Below are 17,752 nucleotides of genomic sequence, written 5' to 3' on the forward strand. Positions count from 1 at the left end.
ATATCCTGCTCTCTCCTGCAACACTGCTGGTGCTTTGATTGAAAGGAGTGGTGTTTTGTAGGAACAGAAAACCAGCCTTGTCACAAGAGGCAGTGTGATCTGGATACACTGCAGTCCTTAGATATTTTCTTCTTCTCCTAGCGAATGGTCACTGAGTAAATGTTGGCAAATGTATTGCCCAATTTATTTATGATCATTGATGTGTGATTACACATTTTAAAAGTCTGCAATATTTTTACAATTAAAACGCTGTGATACGAAGAACACGGGACACAGCAAAGGTACCGCTATTCTGTGGCTATCTGTTACTTGTTACTATTTTTAATGGCATGATGTGTATGCAAAACAAATGCATCAAAATAATAGCACATGGATTTCCATGTCCTGTGAAACACCCAAGGACTTGAATTATCATAACTTGCAGTATTATGAGACTTGAATGCGTTAATAGGATGGTAGAGTACTTCAAAGCAAACTGTTTTGCTTTTATCCCTGCCACATTGGCATTGTATAACAGTTTGGCACAGTAAAACCTATTTTTATGGAACAAATAGAGGCCAGAAGCAATGTGTTTCTTCTACATTAATGAGTTGTTACTTGTTTCAGCACCCCTTGCTGTATGAATAGTAAGACAGCAGACCTTTTATGCTGTAGATAAGAATCAGTTTGCCAATGCAAAAGGTCTGGGCTGCCTTGCAGCTGGCAGACAAATTTTGTTTCACAGTTTGACACATTCCATTTTTCTGAAGACCTACAGGTTATCTGTGGCAATCATGGGTGTTTGCTTGCAAGCAAAATATGTGAAACAATGGAAAATGAAGTGGTGCACAGACATGAGTCATAGGCATGGGACTGTGCGTCTGCAGGCATTTTCCAGGACCTTTTTTGTGCCTTCCATTATTCATCGAAATCCTCTGGCTCATTTTGCAGTCAGATTCCTCATTTGGGGCCAGCTAGACCAAGGGCCAATGGGACAGTGCAATACAATTTTCTGCCTCCCACCGAGAGTGGATATTGATTTTAATTGCAGCCCTGCTCTAAAGTCTTTTAGTGGGCTCACATTATCAGAATTGAGTGGCCTGAAGGACAGCCTGGCTTTTAATAGGCATTTGCTTAGATAATGGACAACCAAGCACTCTGGGATGCAAGTGATCCTTCAGTTATCTTTTCAAAAGAAAGCTTGGTTTTGGTATCCCGGTAGTGGGAGGGATTTCTTGTGGAAACAAGTGAGTGTGGAGGGTCTGCAGTTAATGTGCTTCACTCCCAAGATACTCTGCACTCGAGTGATTAGGAACGACTGCAATCCAGTATCTCAAAATGCATTTTAACACTCCCTGCACTGCATGGCTGGGTAAACCTCAGTACAGGCTACGTTCACAAAAATTCTAGAAGAGGCATAGCCGTTTCTCATGGGTTTGCTTGCTTGTCTGTGTTATCAAGGAGCACATTGTTTGCTCAGCAGTGCTCTGATACATATATTTTAAACCATTTCAGCGTTATAGTGATAAAACAGTTATGGCAAATGTCAGGCTTTTTTCTAATTTGTGATATAAAAGATATTTGTAATACCACATCAGCGCTAATTTTTTTGTAGTATTGCAACACAATATTAATTTAAACACATTTTATAAGAAAGACCATTTTAAAATGTGTATGTTTTTAAAAAATGTTCAAGCTGTTCGTTCATGTAAGCAGTTAATGTTTTAATGTATTTTTACAAGTGGATTGAAAGTAGAGTCATTTAACTGGTAGTCTTCAATGAATAATTTTGTAATACCGTAGTAGTGTTAATATGTTACAGTAAATGGGTAGCAAACCAAAAAAATAACTATTTTTGTATGAAAGTGGTCTTCCAACTAATACGATAGCCGCATCTGATCAAACAGAGGATTTTAGACCGGCAGCCAGAAGCTATAAAAAAACAAGATCAGCTACGAAGCATTTTGATCAAAGTAATTGCTCTGCACTTTTCTTATCCAACCAAGATGTCAACAAGCAGCGCACTAGTTGTAGTGGGTTGTGTGAGCGGTATTTCTGTGCTGGTACTGTACTTTGTATTCAGCATTCTGGATGCAGTGGGTTGCTTTTTGTGTGATTTTAGAGTTCAGTTGACACCTGGAAAGGGACAGCACTGGACCTCAACGGTCAAGCTGAAGCTACTGTAGCAAGTAGACTGAAGGGTAAAATGCATTTCTATATTTTGAATACTTTGGATTATAAAATAGTATAAGTAATTAACTGTGGTTTTAAGAGGCACGCCCGATGTCTTATCACTAACTAACATTTAGCATTCATCAACATTTTTACTACAGCAGGATTGTATTGGTGTAGTATTGCAAAATTACTGTTAATGTTTTGTTGTGTTTTTAATTCAAATGATAAATTACACTGAACGATATTTTGTCAAAGCACATACAGCTGTGGACAAAGATTTCGCATCACTTAAGATTTTAGAATTGAGACATAATTTAAGAAAAAAAAAAAACTTTATATTTTACTTATGTAACCAAAGAAACTAAAATAATATCGCAAAAGTCTACCGATTAGTAGTACAGTATTTCATGTTGGATTTCACATTTCAATTTGTCAGTTTTTTGTTAAATATATGGAAAGCTACAAAATGGTATGTTCACTTAACATTATTCAGCAGGTTTCATTCGACTGTGAAGCTAAATGAGTTCAGTCTATAGGGGGATATGACATTTTTGGCCGTAGCCCTATACCTATGGAAGTGCAGTACGTGGCAGCCAATGGCATTTAAACCGCAAACAGAACAGCGAGGAAATATTAATAAAGTGTTGTATGGGGTTAATATGAAAATAGTTGTATAGAACTGGGACAGGCCCATCCCATGAAAGGTGTGGTAGTAGACACTGTGGGGAAGAAAACAACTAACAAACTAATCGAATATTTGGCTTTATAGTCAAAACATATACAGCGTAGAGTACAAGTCAAGAGAGCTTATGAGGAAGTCCAGAAACTGTGTGATTGCTGTTAGGCTTCAGATAAATATGGCTGTTCATGTTTTAATTCATGTTTTGTTTTTTGTTTTTTCTCAGATATCCTTGAAAAATCTGTGGTCTCCTTTTGGAATTTTTTTTTTTCCTGTAAGTACAATGTTTTTTATATTTATTTTTTTATTTGTTATTCCTCACTGGGATTTTTCTCCTTGACTGGACGGTGGGATTGCAGTGGCAGTATGGGTACATACAGTCACATGTATGTTTATGATGTACTGTAGCTAGAGAACTGTGCATTCAATTGCGAGGAAACTTGGTGATGGCATTCTTTAGAAATTGAGTGTGTCAGAATCTGGGAAATAAATTGCTGTCCTGATGCTGTTAGAAATGTGAAAACCCTAGCAGGGGTGTATGTTACTAACACTTAGACACAGTAGCACAATTGTTACTTTTTTTTGCCTTGATTTGTGTTATAAGGTTAGACATTGGACATAACAAAATATGTATGCATATTTAATCGAAGTAGTTATATATGTGTCACTGTTCTATTGTTTTTATTGTATTTTTATAAATGAGTCAAATATGAAATGTTGACCTGTTTGACGTCCCTCTGATTTATTAGTTAAGTGTAATAATGTATAGATTTTGTATGTATCGCTTTGATAAACCGATACAGTACTTTCAGAATTGTGTGGTGCGTTGGGCCTGCACTGGCTCTGCTGCTTAGACACTGGCTGCAGAGGCAGAGCAGGAAATCCATGGCAACGAGAAGGGCCAGTCAAAATGGATGCGCACCATTTATTCCCACCCCTATACCCCTTGTATAGTTGCGTGCCTTTCGTCCCCTCTCGTCAGCACTGGTTGTGATATGGACAGCACAGGAACAGCAACAGGAATGTAATGTGCAGGGTGTTTGTTGAATAGGAAGGAGGAGGAGGAGGAGATGCATGTACAGTTCCTGTATTGTCTGTCAGGGTATGTCAGCTTTGATTCTGTTAAGTATATTCTATAAGCCTTGCTTTTGTGGGGTAACTATATTTACAGAAGAGTTTGTGTCAGTAGAATAATTGGTTGAGCCTACACTTTCAGCATTTTCTGCTGGTCAGACTTCTTTTACTTATCATTGAAGCAGAAGCTAGTGTACGTGCACATATGGATGGCTTTGTTTTGTTCTCCAAGTAGCAAATAAATTGTCTTATTAAAAATTATGTTGGCAGTGATTGATGGCTCTTGTAAAGCTTCAGATTCATTTGTTTATTTAAGCCTGTGCACCAAAAATGGCCAGATATGAGACTGAGATGAGAGCTGTGCAGAATAGTTTGTTTTGAGTGCATACAGTTTTGCAGGTGCTATATTTCCAGAAGGCACACATTGTAACAAAATAATTCCAGTTGTGCATTTCCTTTCATTCTGTAGGGCTCAAAGGTCCAGCTTGGAATGAAACACGTGTTTTAGTAAACATGTTCTGAATGTATTTTGTACTACACTTGATTAAAGAAATCTGTGTTTGCAAGCCAAACTTTCAGTTAGTGTTGTACTTGCTTGGCAACTTCAGTGGCTTCTTTCTTGTTATAAGCCAACCAGCTGCTTCCTTTATTGACTGACATGCTTTCAGCCAGTAACATGAGGCAGTGTGTGAACACTTTCTTTACCATATTATGTTTTTAAATGGAAATGTTTGCTATGTGTTTTTACAAAACTGCACATTTGAGACCTGCAGTATGTAGTTGCTTATACAAATGCAAAACAGGGAAAATTCATGGAGTTATTGTATTAAATACAATCTAATGCATCCATGTAGCAGTTTGCATTACAAGAAACTCAAACTGCTTAACCAGCAGATTCATTTAAAAGTCATTTAATGATAATTACAAGAATGATAAATTGCAAAAGTTTTATAGATCCAGACATTCACTTTTCTATAGCCTGGATGTGATTTACTAGTGTAGTTAAAAAAAAAAAAAAAAAAAAAAAAGAGTGGAAAATAGTAACATTTATTAAAGGGTACACTATGCTCTAGGTCCCACTCTGAGAAATTGGCATTGGACCAGATTAATGCTAAAAGATTATGGACCATATTTTCAAAGTATTTATTCCAGTCTTTATTTTATTGAAAGAGGTGAAACGCCTCTTTATTTTACAAAACTAGAACCAAATAACTTTGAAAATGTGGCATGTAACCTACGTAACAACGTTTTATTTCAAAATTATACAAGACAATGACTGTACATTATCCAGTTTGTTTTAAATAATCATATTTTCTGTCCTTGTGCTTTTTTTATTTATAAGATCTGTGTTGTTTTTATACAGGAAGGAGTACAAGCTATGTGGTATTTGTTATTTGGCTTATGGTCTGGTCATTTACAAACATACTCTTCATACTCTCTTTCCTTTGCTCATTCTGTCCACCTCTGCATTTCTCATTAAGTTTCTTAATATTTTCCAAGTTGAAAGAATGCACAATTGGCCTGGATTACCTCAGCTCTCCTGATCACAATCCTGTTGGGTCTGAGACTAGCGAATAAAAGAGCAGCCTGCAGCGTTGCATTGTGTCAGCCTACAGTGAAAGACTAACGTTGAGACTTCTCTGCCACATACCGTCCATCTTCCACAAGCACCACAGTAAATGTGAAGAAGGTAATTTTCAAGACTACTCTGTGCAAGGTCTATTATACATGGTTCGTAGTATGGTGTGATCCTCGTAAAGGTTATATCATAGTAAGAGCGCAGCAAAGTAGCAGCATAGTGAAGCATGGTATAGTACAGCATAGGTAAGCATTGTAAGCAGAGAGGAGCATTGTAAAGCGCATATCGCGATATATATATATATATATATATATATATATATATATATATATATATATATATATATATATATATATATATAAAAATGTTTTACTATGGAAAATAAATAGTATAACCATGAGGGGAAAAAAAGCACATTTACCACGGTAAACTTTTAAGGAGTTTTGTGAGAAATATTATTGTCTGTGCAAAGTTTGAGATTAAAACAGATCTTTACAATAATTTAGCTGTGCAGTATTTTGCTTCACATCTCCAAGGTTTATATATTCCAGTAAATTGCATGTGCTGTAGTGCAGCTGTTCTCAAAGACATTTTTTTTTTTTTTTTTTTTTTACTTTTTACATATTTTGACATGCCTGGAGGTGTTAGCATAAAGATTTGTTTTAAGTTAATATATACTGTATAATGGGAAATTTTGGCTGGTATTGAATTCAGCGGATTTATATGTTGGATTTTTTTTTTACACAGCACGTTCAAAAAAAAAAAAAAAAGTCGCAGTTTTGCATTTATACTTTTAATTCCAAAAACATTTAAAGAAATGTTTATTTTATTAAATATGTCTGCTCAGACAGTATCTCTACAATCAACAATGTAACTGCAGCAACTTGGAGAACAAAGGCCTTCTAATCAGTTGCTGTATTTATCGTTCTTATATGGCCTTTCATTTTAACAACCAGTGAACTTTTATGATAATTTCTTGCTTCCTTTCAGTTCTAAAACTATGGTTCACAACATTACACAGTGGAAAGATCACAGTACTACAATGAAGTAATTGTAAGACAGTATTGCCATGTGGGAAATCTTTAACAATAAAGCCCAAACGAAAATACTTTTATTTGCTTCAAAATCATTTCAAACTGGTTATTAGACTAGTAATGTTTTACCGTTTTTATTTTTTTTTCTGGATTTTGTGATGCCTGCGCTAATAGTCGTATCAACAATATAACAATTAACCATTTTGTTACAGTCTTTCAACAAACAATTTTGGCTGTTACTTAATTAAACCCTTCTTTTAAAAAACAAAAAAAAAAAAAAACAAAAAACACAAAAATGCTTAACGTCAAAAAGAACAGTTCTGCTAGCAGGCAGTTCACACTGCCTCTGGTTTTCTGATCGCATCATCAATTCCACATTTTTTAAATCCATTGATGGAAATGTCCGGTCTACTTTTAATGTTTTTTTTTAAGCACGTGCACAGTAATTAAAAAAAAAAAAAAAAAAAAACCCTGAACCTTCTCTCACCCCCCAGTTTGAGAACCGCTGCTGTAGAGTAATTTTATCCTGTATGAATTTAATCTCTTCACCATCTGAATCTACCATACAGTACTTGAAGGGTCTTTCTGCTATTACACTTTTTGATTTATTACACCTATTTCCCCCCACTTACTTTTATTAAGTGTTGAAGAAACAAGTGAGTTTTGAAAGACATTTTAAAATTGGCCGTTGAGCAAACAGAACGGTGTGTGCAAATAAACAGCAGGGTTTGTGATTTCAGGACGACAGGCCATGTGGATGAACTGGCAGTTTGTCCTCGGGTGACCTCGCCAGACAGAGACCTCCCATCTGCCTTTTATAACCAGTGTCTCATGCTGCGGCATGTGATTACACTCACTAAACTCTCCTGTAGTGCAGTGTTGGCAGCCAGCAGCTGCTGTCTGATACTATACAGGCCTTGTTGCTTGAATAGTTGTTGGCACAATTCTGTGGAACCCCACCTGTTTGCAAAAGAATAGCCTGGATAGAACAGCCGAACCACAGAGAAAGGCTTGTCTCCCTGTCAACTGTTCTCACTTTACAAACGTTTATACGACTGTGTAATTGTAAACTCTCCAGATTTTTCAGTAGTGGAGCAGGTTGGATGTGACTCTCATTCACTCAGTTGCTTGTGCTGCTGTGTAGTGGCAGGATGAGAGACTGACCGTGTCTCTGTGGATATAGGTGACCAGAAATTTCTGTAAATGATGGCCTAGTTGCTCTTAACTCGTGTCTTTTGTAAGGAACATATAAAAAGAAAACTAACCTGTTGCTCATTTCTATATACCACTACGACGTCAGAAGCAATAGGAAATAGCGTTTTTATATAACGTTGTTCAAAGTATTTGATTGTATTACCTGTCGCATTCCACTGACACCTGCCTTATAATTACAACAAGTGGATCACAGTCATTTATGTCATTGAACTTCGAGAAACATGGCTGCTCAAATTCATGCTGTGTATTTGTTACAGCGACAGAGGACATCAGCTCATAGCAATTTTAATAGAAGACAGTAAAAAATATTGAATGGTTTAGTAACAGTCCAAGCAATGTCATGTGAAAATAATCATATTTACAATACTTCACAAATTAAGTTTATCGTTTTAATGGCATTAAAATAACCAGGATAAAATATGAAACACAAAGGCATGTTGACTGATTAGTTGCTCCACAAAGATTCAGTGCTGTGTCAGTGGATTTGTAACTTAAATAGCGCCCCTTTTAATGTAAACACAAAATGAATCCTCCCAATTAGATTCTTGGCTCATTCTGCCTTGTTATTATCTGCTAAATTTAACAGGAGGTGTGTCTCCAGACAGAATGTCTATATGAAACAGACGGTGCGAGGTGTAGTGACTACATCCTTTACACAGTAAAGCGAGCAATTTCCTTTAATGAACGAGTAGCTAGAAAAATAGCTTTGCGCTCGTTTCTTCGTCGGATAATATAATATGCGTGTTTACATCTGGCAATCTGATCTTTTAGTGGTATTGACTCATACATGATCAATCGAATAACAGCAAAACTTGCAGAATAGTATCCTACCATCCTCCCTAGAGTTGCAAGGAGAAAAAGAGAACATTGTAAAATTCCATTTTCCATGCCTGATTCCATGGATAATCAGTAATTTTTGTTTTGACACCATTATTCATTTTCCTATTTGCTTTGTCTCATAACAAAATTTCCCTTAGTTTGTTATATTTCGTTTTTTAAACGTAGTGCTTCATGTGTTCAAACTGATTTTAATATGTATTCAGTTCAATATTAAATTAGCCTTATTAAATAATTGATTGGTCTGTGTAACAATGTGGTATTTATAGTGCAGTTCTAAACATGTAAGTTACATGGGAGTATGTACAATTATACATGGTAGGATAGATAGAAAATGGGGTTTTATGTTATTAAGCCTATGGTTTCTGTCTCTTATGTGAATTGTACAAACGTGATTTCCAAGACCACTCACAGATGCAAGGAATGTTTACATGGAATGGAACTGGATAAAAATGTAACCAGACAAAACCCAATCCCATCCCCCACTGCAAAACAAACATTCCACAGCATCTGTACAGCCTGCATGCTGACGGCTAAAAGAATAGATAGCAAGCCTTGACCAAGGCTCTGTCTTTTGACATACCTGCGTACGTCCTGGAGCTGAACTGGTTGTTCATTCTGCTTTTAAATATATAAACGATGGCAGTATTTAGATTCCCCACTTTTTAGACCAAGTGAATAAACCCCAGTGTCTTTGGAGCTGGTACACAGCGGTACTCTATGATTCCCTCTATGTTCTCTTACAGATAGTAGGACATCGGGAAAGAACACTGTCTGTTCTGGATGGGTGGTAACAGATGGTAAAGGGGGTGTTCTATTTATTTTGTGTTGTTTTGTTTCAATTCTCATTCAAACAATAACATCATTGCAAGTGTTCTTTGTGCGACATAGCTCATCGCTGGACTGTTGTTTTCACCTGATTCCATCACACACCTGTTTCTGCTCCCTCAGATTTAAGGATGCTGCGAATTCATCTTCCCCACTGGTGTGAGCGGCAATCATGTAAGAACATCGGATAAAGACACGGGCTGTTTTGGGGCTCTTCTGGGATGTTTCTGTGTTGTTGTTGTTGTTGTTGTTTTATTAGTTAGTTGTATATTTTATAACTGTTGTTTATAATTCTTCATTTGTTTTTATATGTTTGCTATGTCTTTCCATCTGCCATTTCTCTCCGTATCCTATTTTTGTTCTATTTTATTTTTCAATTTAAGACTCATTTTTTATATGTTTGGATAAAAGCGCCTGCTAAAAATAAATAAATAAATAAATAAATAAATAAATACTAGAACTGCCAGCCAGTTTTATGGCTTCCAAGCTCCAGTACCAAAAACTTAAGCAATTGCTGGAAGAAGTGGGTTTAGTTAAAAAAAAAAAATAAATAAATAAATGCTTCAAACAGCCATTTTGGTTTCAGGTAAACACCTTTTTTTTTTTTTTTTTTTTTTTTTTTTAAGTCAGTTGAATTGCTACAGTGTCAAGGATGATGCTTGTGAAAGTTTGGAGTTAGTCAAGTAAATTGTCTGTCGACTGACGCAGGTTTAAATTTCAAATGTAAACGTATAATTGGCGGCTATCTAGTTTTATAAAACATTGCAATTTTCACATATTTGTATCCCATTGTTACGATAACTACCAAGTTTGGAGTTTGTTACTCAGACAGTGTTCAAATACCAGCAGTTTGCTGTTAAGGGCGTGTTTTGTTAGTTTGTGGCAGCCATTTCGACATTCAGAAACTTCTGCTTCGCAAACTTGATGCGGGTTTGGATGCTGATGATACATGCCAGGTGTCAGGTGAATCGCTTTACCAGTTCCCAAGAAGATGATTTCGAAAGGTTTTATTGAAAAATGCGTCACGGCGCTAATTGCAAGGACGCAGCAGCAAAATTTTTTCAGCATCTGACAAGCTTGTTAACTGCCAAGTCAGAACCTGATCAGTCACACAGCTTCAAAGCAGCAGCAGTTTAAAGTTTTGGGAAGAAAAAAAATAATAATAATGGAAAAAAAAAAAAAAAAGAAGAAACTTTAGCAATAACAATAGGCTTCCCAGCCTTTGGCTTGGAAGCCTAATAATAATAGTAGTTTCTTTCATTCACTAAACTGTTGGTTACACTAAAGCCCTACTTTATGGAGGATCAGCCACTCATGTAGGCTGGTGGTTTGGCCCATTAAAATGATCTATGTCCTTATGACTTGAGAAACAAAGTACAGTATATTATGCATAGAGATTAGTATAAATAAAAGAACTATTTGGTAAGTGGCTCTTATTTATTACATATTTTGTTACTCAGAGGTTTGCTTTTTACATTGTTCTGTATACATAAAAAACTGTAGTGCTGAAAAGCTGCAAGGCATTTCTTCAATTAAAACAGATTATAGGAGCGATTGTTCTTGCTCAGTATTTAATAATAACGAAACAGACACAAAATAAAAGGTTGAAAGACAAACAAGACACAGGACACGACACTCCTAGCCAAAACAAAAAGACAAACAAAACTGACTATACAGACAAAACACGGTGAGCTTGTATTTGAACTATTAACTATCTCTTTTACCTCCGTCTCCAATCCCGTTCTCCACTCACCGAACACACAACCCAGAGTGCATGAAAACATGCAGCTTTTATGCAGCTGTACCGAGACTTTATTGCTAATCAGTCATTCAACTGGAGTCTCGGTACAACTGCACATGAATTAATAAAAGTGCAATTCCCTGTGCTCAGTCCAATCCTCGTGCCTAAATACAAATATACATTTTAAACACTTGTGCTCGTAACCCATATTTTATATCCTTTGTATTTTATACATAAACACCAACATTAACACACTACATGCAACATATACTGAAATACACACAGGGGCGGGCAACATTGCCGGGGCAATTCCAGCAGCGGAAAGGCTGCTGAGGAAGGTGGTCACCTGACCTTACCCCCCTTCTCAGCTGGTAGCTCCCTCCTATGAGATTCCAGCCACAAGAACTCCAGCAGCAAAATTGCTGCTGGGGAAGGTGGTCTCCTGACCTCTCCCCACTTCTTAGCCGGCAGCTCCCTCTGGTGGGGCTTCGGCCACACTGACCCCTGCGGCCAAGCAGAGCTTACGGTGACCCCAGGCGAAGCAGTTCCGGCAGCCCCAGGCGATGCGGAGCGGCTGGCATCCTCGGGCGAAGCGAGGCAGGCATCTCTGAGCGATGTCATGAAGCCATCCTTGGGCGGTGTCGTGCAAGCATCCCCGAGCAATGATGTGTGGGGAGTCAGGACAAGCTGGGGTGCGGGTTTTGGCCCTCTTCTCGGCCACTGCGGCCGGGCAGTTCTTCCCCTTGTTTCCCTCAGCAGCCTATGCAAGGGCCGCTGAGGACCGCCAGCATCTAGTCCTGGTCGTTCTGGTGAAAGGAGAGGCAGCTCCTGCTCCTCTCCCCCTAATGGTGATGGAGGCAGAGGTAGCTTAAGCTCCTCTCCTTCTGATGGTGGGGGAAGTGATACCAGCAGACAATCATCCTCTGCCGTCACCCTCTGCTGGTGGACGGGGACCCAGCAGGCATTCACTGCTGGTGGAGGTGGTGGAGGCAGAGGCAGCTCCAACTGCTCTGCTCCTGCCGGTGGAGGTGGCGGAGGCAGCTCCTGCTGCTCTGCTCCTGCCGGTGGAGGTGGCGGAGGCAGCTCCAGCTGCTCTGCTCCTGCCGGTGGAGGTGGCAGAGGCAGCTCCAGCTGCTCTGCTCCTGCCGGTGGAGGTGGCGGAGGCAGAGGCAGCTCCAGCTGCTCTGCTCCTGCCGGTGGAGGTGGAGGAGGCAGCTCCAGCTGCTCAGCTCCTGCCGGTGGAGGTGGAGGAGGCAGCTCCAGCTGCTCTGCACCTGCCGGTGGAGGTGGCGTTGGCAGCTCCAGCTGCTCTGCTCCTGCCGGTGGAGGTGGCGGAGGCAGAGGCAGCTACTGCTGCTCTGCCACTGCGGGTTTAGGTGGATAGAGGTAGCGTATAGCCTCCTAGCGACAGAGGTGGGAGCGGCATGTAGTCTCCTGGCGACGGAGGTAGGAGTGGCGTGTAGTGTACCCTTGTTTCAGGGGACTGGTGCTGCTCTCCCTCACTTGCAGGGGGGCTCTCCCTCCTTCTCTGGGGACAGTGGTGGGACCTCTCCCTCTGGCGCTGGAGACGGCAGCAACGGCTCCTCTCCTTATGGCGCTGGAGTCGGCTCCTCTCCCTCTGGCTCTGGAGGAGAAACCAGCAGGCATGAGGATTTAGCCCAATGAGGATGCAGGTAGGCGTGGCTCCTCCCACTTGGAATGCAACCTGCTGGGGCAGTCCCATATCGGCAGCTAAGTAGTTGATCACCACGACTGCCGGGTTCACGAAGGGCACTAGGTTGTTGTTCCCAGCGTTCCCAACGATCCCCATCTCTGGCCGACAGCAGGTCAACAACCAGTGGGAGGTCCTCCCCGCTCCACACCAGGTCCGATACCCAGTCCAGCATCTCCTCAGAGGACGGGAACGGGTCTGTCTCCTCCCCCTCTGGGCTCTAGTTACTCCTCTTCATAAATTCGGAAGGAAAAGCTAGAAAAGCGATGCCCCTGTTGGCAGAGGGGGCACACCGGCGAAGGCTGGTTATATCGCCCTGTGTTCCTAGCCTTCAGGCGGAACTCCTCTGTGTCCTCCTCCTCCTGTTGTTGCTGCCGCTTTCCTCTCCTGCTTCTTCTCCCCATTTATTTTTTTAATTTTTTTTTTGTAATCCAAAAACTGCAGTCCCTGCTCTGGTCTGCGTCTAGGAGGCATTGGTAATCCCGGTTCTGACACCACGTGTCACAAAAACGGCTGCAGTGGGTGACATCAGACCAGAACCAGGAACCAGGAAATGAACAACAGAGAGGCGGGTTTGGTGCAGCTGAGTGCTTGTTCTCGCTCAGTATTTAGTAACGAAACAGACAGAAAATAAAAGGTTGAAAGACAAACAAGACACAGGACATGGCACTCCTAGCCAAAACAAAAAGACAAACAAAACGGACTATACAGACAAAAAATGGTGAGCTTGTATTTTAAGTATTAACTATTCTTATTACCTTCGTCTCCAATCCCGTTCTCCACTCACCGAACACACCCCCCCCAAGTGCGTGAAAACATGCAGCTTTTATGCAGTTGTGCCAAGACTTGATTGCTTATCAGTCATTCAGTTGGAGTCTAGGTACAACTGCATGTGAATTAATAAAAGTGCAATTCCCCGTGCTCACATTATTTTACCTGCACATGAAGTGCTGTGCAGTCCTCATGCCTAAATACAAATATACATTTTAAACACTTGTGCTCGTAACCCATATTTATATCCCATGTATTTTATACGTAAACACCAACATTAACACACTACACGCAACATATACTGAAATACACAGGGGGCGGGCAACATTGCCACAGGCTCGCATTACAGAACAGCTTGAGTCGTTCCATGTTGAGCTTTAAGTTTACAGTCTTAGCTTGTTACACTGTGGTTAATGCACAGAACACATTGAACGGGTAGAACTGATTCTCTGTCCGTTTAGCACACCAAACTGCTAAGTACAGAACACCCGCTTTATTGCGCCATGTCTAGACCTCTTGTTGGGTTTCTTGTTTTCTGTGAATTGTTTACCGTGTACTCATAGCTATCGTGCACATGTGAATGTGTGAGTGCATGTTTACTTACTGCAGTTTGATGGGTGTCTAGAGCACCAAACCCTTTGCTGTCTCCATCTTATCCAATTGTAATGAAACTTACTAAGGACATTCTATAGCAGAAGCTACTGATAATGATGAGCTTTTGTATTTTCTGTATCTGCAATTGCCATACTTGTTCAAATTTTTTAACTTGCTATCCTAAAGAATCGAAAAATAACCAAGAATGCTCTTTGATTTAAACTGTTAATAGTATAATACAAAACTCTTTATTCAGTTTGTTTGTATAATTCTCTGTAATTTTGGTGCTTCTGTACTAGATCGAGTGACAAAATACTTTCTTTGTTTATTTATTCCTTGTTGTTTTTTATGTAGCAAATCTGTTCTGCTCAATTGTTTTGCTTTATTACAAGCCTTATCAATTATTCCATGTCTGTATCCCCTCTGAAATCTTTTTTGCATAACTTTTGATTGCATATCAAATTCAGATTATTGATCGCAAATGTATCTTAATCGTTGAAATTGACCAAAAGGAGAACTCTCGGCTCTTAATGAACTGTTGCTATCAGTATTTTTTCTATACACAGAAGTGTCTAAGAAACCTTCACTATCTTTTGAAATTGCTAGATCCAAAAAAATAACATGATCTTTACTATATGCATCTGTCACAGAGACGGCCGAAGTGGGCGGCGTCAGAACCAGGAAAGGTAATGCAATACACAAAACACAGGACGGATGAAATGAAATGATGAAGACGCCTGTTGGCGCCGGTTTAATACAAAATAAAAGGTTTAACAAACACGAAAAACACAGGACACGGCACTCTACGCCAAAATAAATAGACAAACAAAAACAGACTAAACTTAACAAAACGGTGCACGGACAGACACTGACAAACACGGTGAGCGGATACTTTCTCCTCTTATTATTATTATTATTATTACTACTGCTTCTTATTTCCTCCGTCTCCAATCCCGTTCTCCGCTCACCGAACACCCAACCCCAGTATGTGACAACGTGCATCTATATATACTATTGTGCTGGGATTCAATTACCAATTAATTATTCACTTGAATCCCAGCACGTGAATTAATAAAGTGCAATTCCCCGTGCTCACATATTACTACATTTTACTTGCACGTGAAGTGCTGTGCAATCCTCGTGCCTAAATACACATATACATTTTTAAACACTCATGTTACACAGACCCGTTTATATCCCGTGTACCAATGTCTATACACCAACATTTAAACACACCACACGCAACAGATAATATACACAGGGGCGGGCACTTTGTTACAGCATCTTACCTGTATTAATAAAAAAACAATAGAAAGTAATCTAAAAACATAGTAATATCATCAACTCCTTGGTTGCAGTTACTGTACCCTAATTTGGTTGAAAGGCAAGTTGCACAAAACAGAAGTGGTGTTCCCTTAAGCAGGTTAACTTCGAACATTAGTGAAGCTATGAGTGAATGCTATAACTTTGTTAAACTGCATGCTCCTAATCCAACACCTACTGGACTCCTTCATTAGTTTCATACTGTACATTCTTTTCACCATTTTCTGAGCAGAACTACAGGGCCAGTGTAATTGGGAAATTGATTACAGTTAGTCAAATCCACTTACCATAACTGTTCACTTTTTGAAAACTAGTTTACTACCACAAAAGAACAAGTAAACATTGTGAATTGTACAATGTTGTATTTGTCAAATAACATTTAAACACAATACAGTATAATCGTAAATCTCGAAAAACTTCTTGCTTCTAAATCTTTTGTAGTCATTTTTGTATTACTTGAGTATAACTACATGTTCATTTGGATTTATATGTTGTTTTTTTCTGACTTTATGTGAACGAAAAGACACACATTTGCCTGTTTTCCCATTGGAAATAGTGATATTTTGAAATATCACTGTCCTGGTCACAAAAGCAAAGTTTGTGGGGAATAATAGCCATTTTCTATACTTTTGAGGCATAAGCAATTAGGAAATAACACTTACTACCAAGGAACAAAAATTGTGTTACATAGTGTTATGCTGGGCATCAGTCCAATACAGAAATGTTTATTTATTGCAAACGCATTTTCAAAATAAATTGTAATCTAATTAGTAACTCATCAGTCATTGATTTCACATGCAAGCCAATGGCAGTCATTGTGCCGCACTCTGTGTCCCTCATGCATAAGGACGTTGGATATGAAACCTGATACTAGGGAAGGGGTGGGAGGTGGTTGAGGGCTGTACCCTAACAATTCTGATACAGATGACTCTTGGCTAAGTAACTAATTCAATGGAAATGAAAGTTAAAAAAAAAATATATATATATATATTTTTTTTTTGCAGGAAACAAACAGTAATGCTTTGGATTTCTTTATTGTCATACTAGGAATACATGCTTTGTTCAAACCCAACTGTAAAATCATGTTCCCAAAAACTGATAGCCAGGATTAAAATGTCAGGTAAGGATACAGTAAATTAATCATTTACACGCTGTTGGATATTTCAACAGCTAAAATCTCATAAACCATGTGATATTCTGAATGGAAACTCACTTTGACCTATGATCTTAGATGACATAATGTGGCCATGTGACTTTTTTGGTTTTCGGATGAGAAAGATTTAACACTTTGAGATCCTGTCTTCATACTTGTCATACTGTATTTTATGATTCAGTGAGTGACTGCACTACTTTGACACGGGAATCGTGCATACTGTGTATAATTACAGTAACAGATTTTACTGTTTAACATTGCTTTATAGTAACAAAATAATCGTCAACAAATTACATTATAAAGTATTGCACAAGTTTAAGTTACTATGCAAGTTCTGCACTGGGGCCTTTCAAAATAATGTGTTTTTGTGCTTTGATCATTGTGCAGTATCTGTTTAATTGGGTTGGCTTTCTTTCTGCAACAGTCTTTTAATTATACAGCTATGGGGATCATACATTTAAAAAGAGACAGCTTTTGGAGAGCTCTCCGCTCACTCTTGTGATCACAGGTAATAAATAATTTTGTGTATTTTATAGAACTGGCGCCCGAAGTTTAAAGACATTGGTGGGACTGGTGTAACTTTGTGTAATGTAGGCTGTTGCATGAGTATGTTCTGTCATTGGACTCTGCAGTGTTTGAATATTCGTTGGCATAAGCTGGTCATTTGCATTATCATTGGCCTTACTACAGGTACTTAGCATTGATTTTAACAGTAGTTGATACTTGTTCTGTCTGTTTCTTGGCAAATAAGCAAAAATCAATGTAGTGGTGTTGTTTTAACCCCATAACAAGCCTTCCTTATCTATATCGAGCACAGACAATGAAAATGTCTTGCTGCAAAATTAAACCTGTGTCAATCAATGAATGTACTTGCTGTACCAAAATTGTCGAATGCATGTATTCCTTAGTCATTAGGAATTAATGTATTCTTATGTTAGAAAGTCATTTGAGTACTCAGACATAGTTTAGTTATACACCACTGTGAAAACGTCCAGGATTGGATCATCCACTTATTTCTCAGAGTAATCCAGAGGATAATACTGTACAGACTCACTAACT

The 17,752-nt window shown here is 38.9% G+C and overlaps 1 protein-coding gene across 4 annotated transcripts in view; it reads left to right on the forward strand.

The window, feature by feature from the left end:
* LOC121298927 (inactive tyrosine-protein kinase PEAK1-like) overlaps nucleotides 1–17,752 on the forward strand; it is a 73,972-nt gene that overhangs the window by 19,816 nt on the left and 36,404 nt on the right. Inside the window, exons 2-4 of one of the 4 annotated variants that reach the window (XM_041226258.1) lie at nucleotides 3,060–3,107; nucleotides 3,869–3,935; nucleotides 5,408–5,597. The gene's annotated coding sequence lies outside the window, so the exon portion shown is untranslated. The remainder of the gene's footprint in view (nucleotides 1–3,059; nucleotides 3,108–3,868; nucleotides 3,936–5,407; nucleotides 5,598–17,752) is intronic. The other 3 variants (XM_041226259.1, XM_041226260.1, XM_041226257.1) reach the window with 3 other exon arrangements.

Source organism: Polyodon spathula, chromosome 24, assembly GCF_017654505.1.
Source record: "Polyodon spathula isolate WHYD16114869_AA chromosome 24, ASM1765450v1, whole genome shotgun sequence".
In the NCBI taxonomy this organism is placed as follows: domain Eukaryota; kingdom Metazoa; phylum Chordata; class Actinopteri; order Acipenseriformes; family Polyodontidae; genus Polyodon; species Polyodon spathula.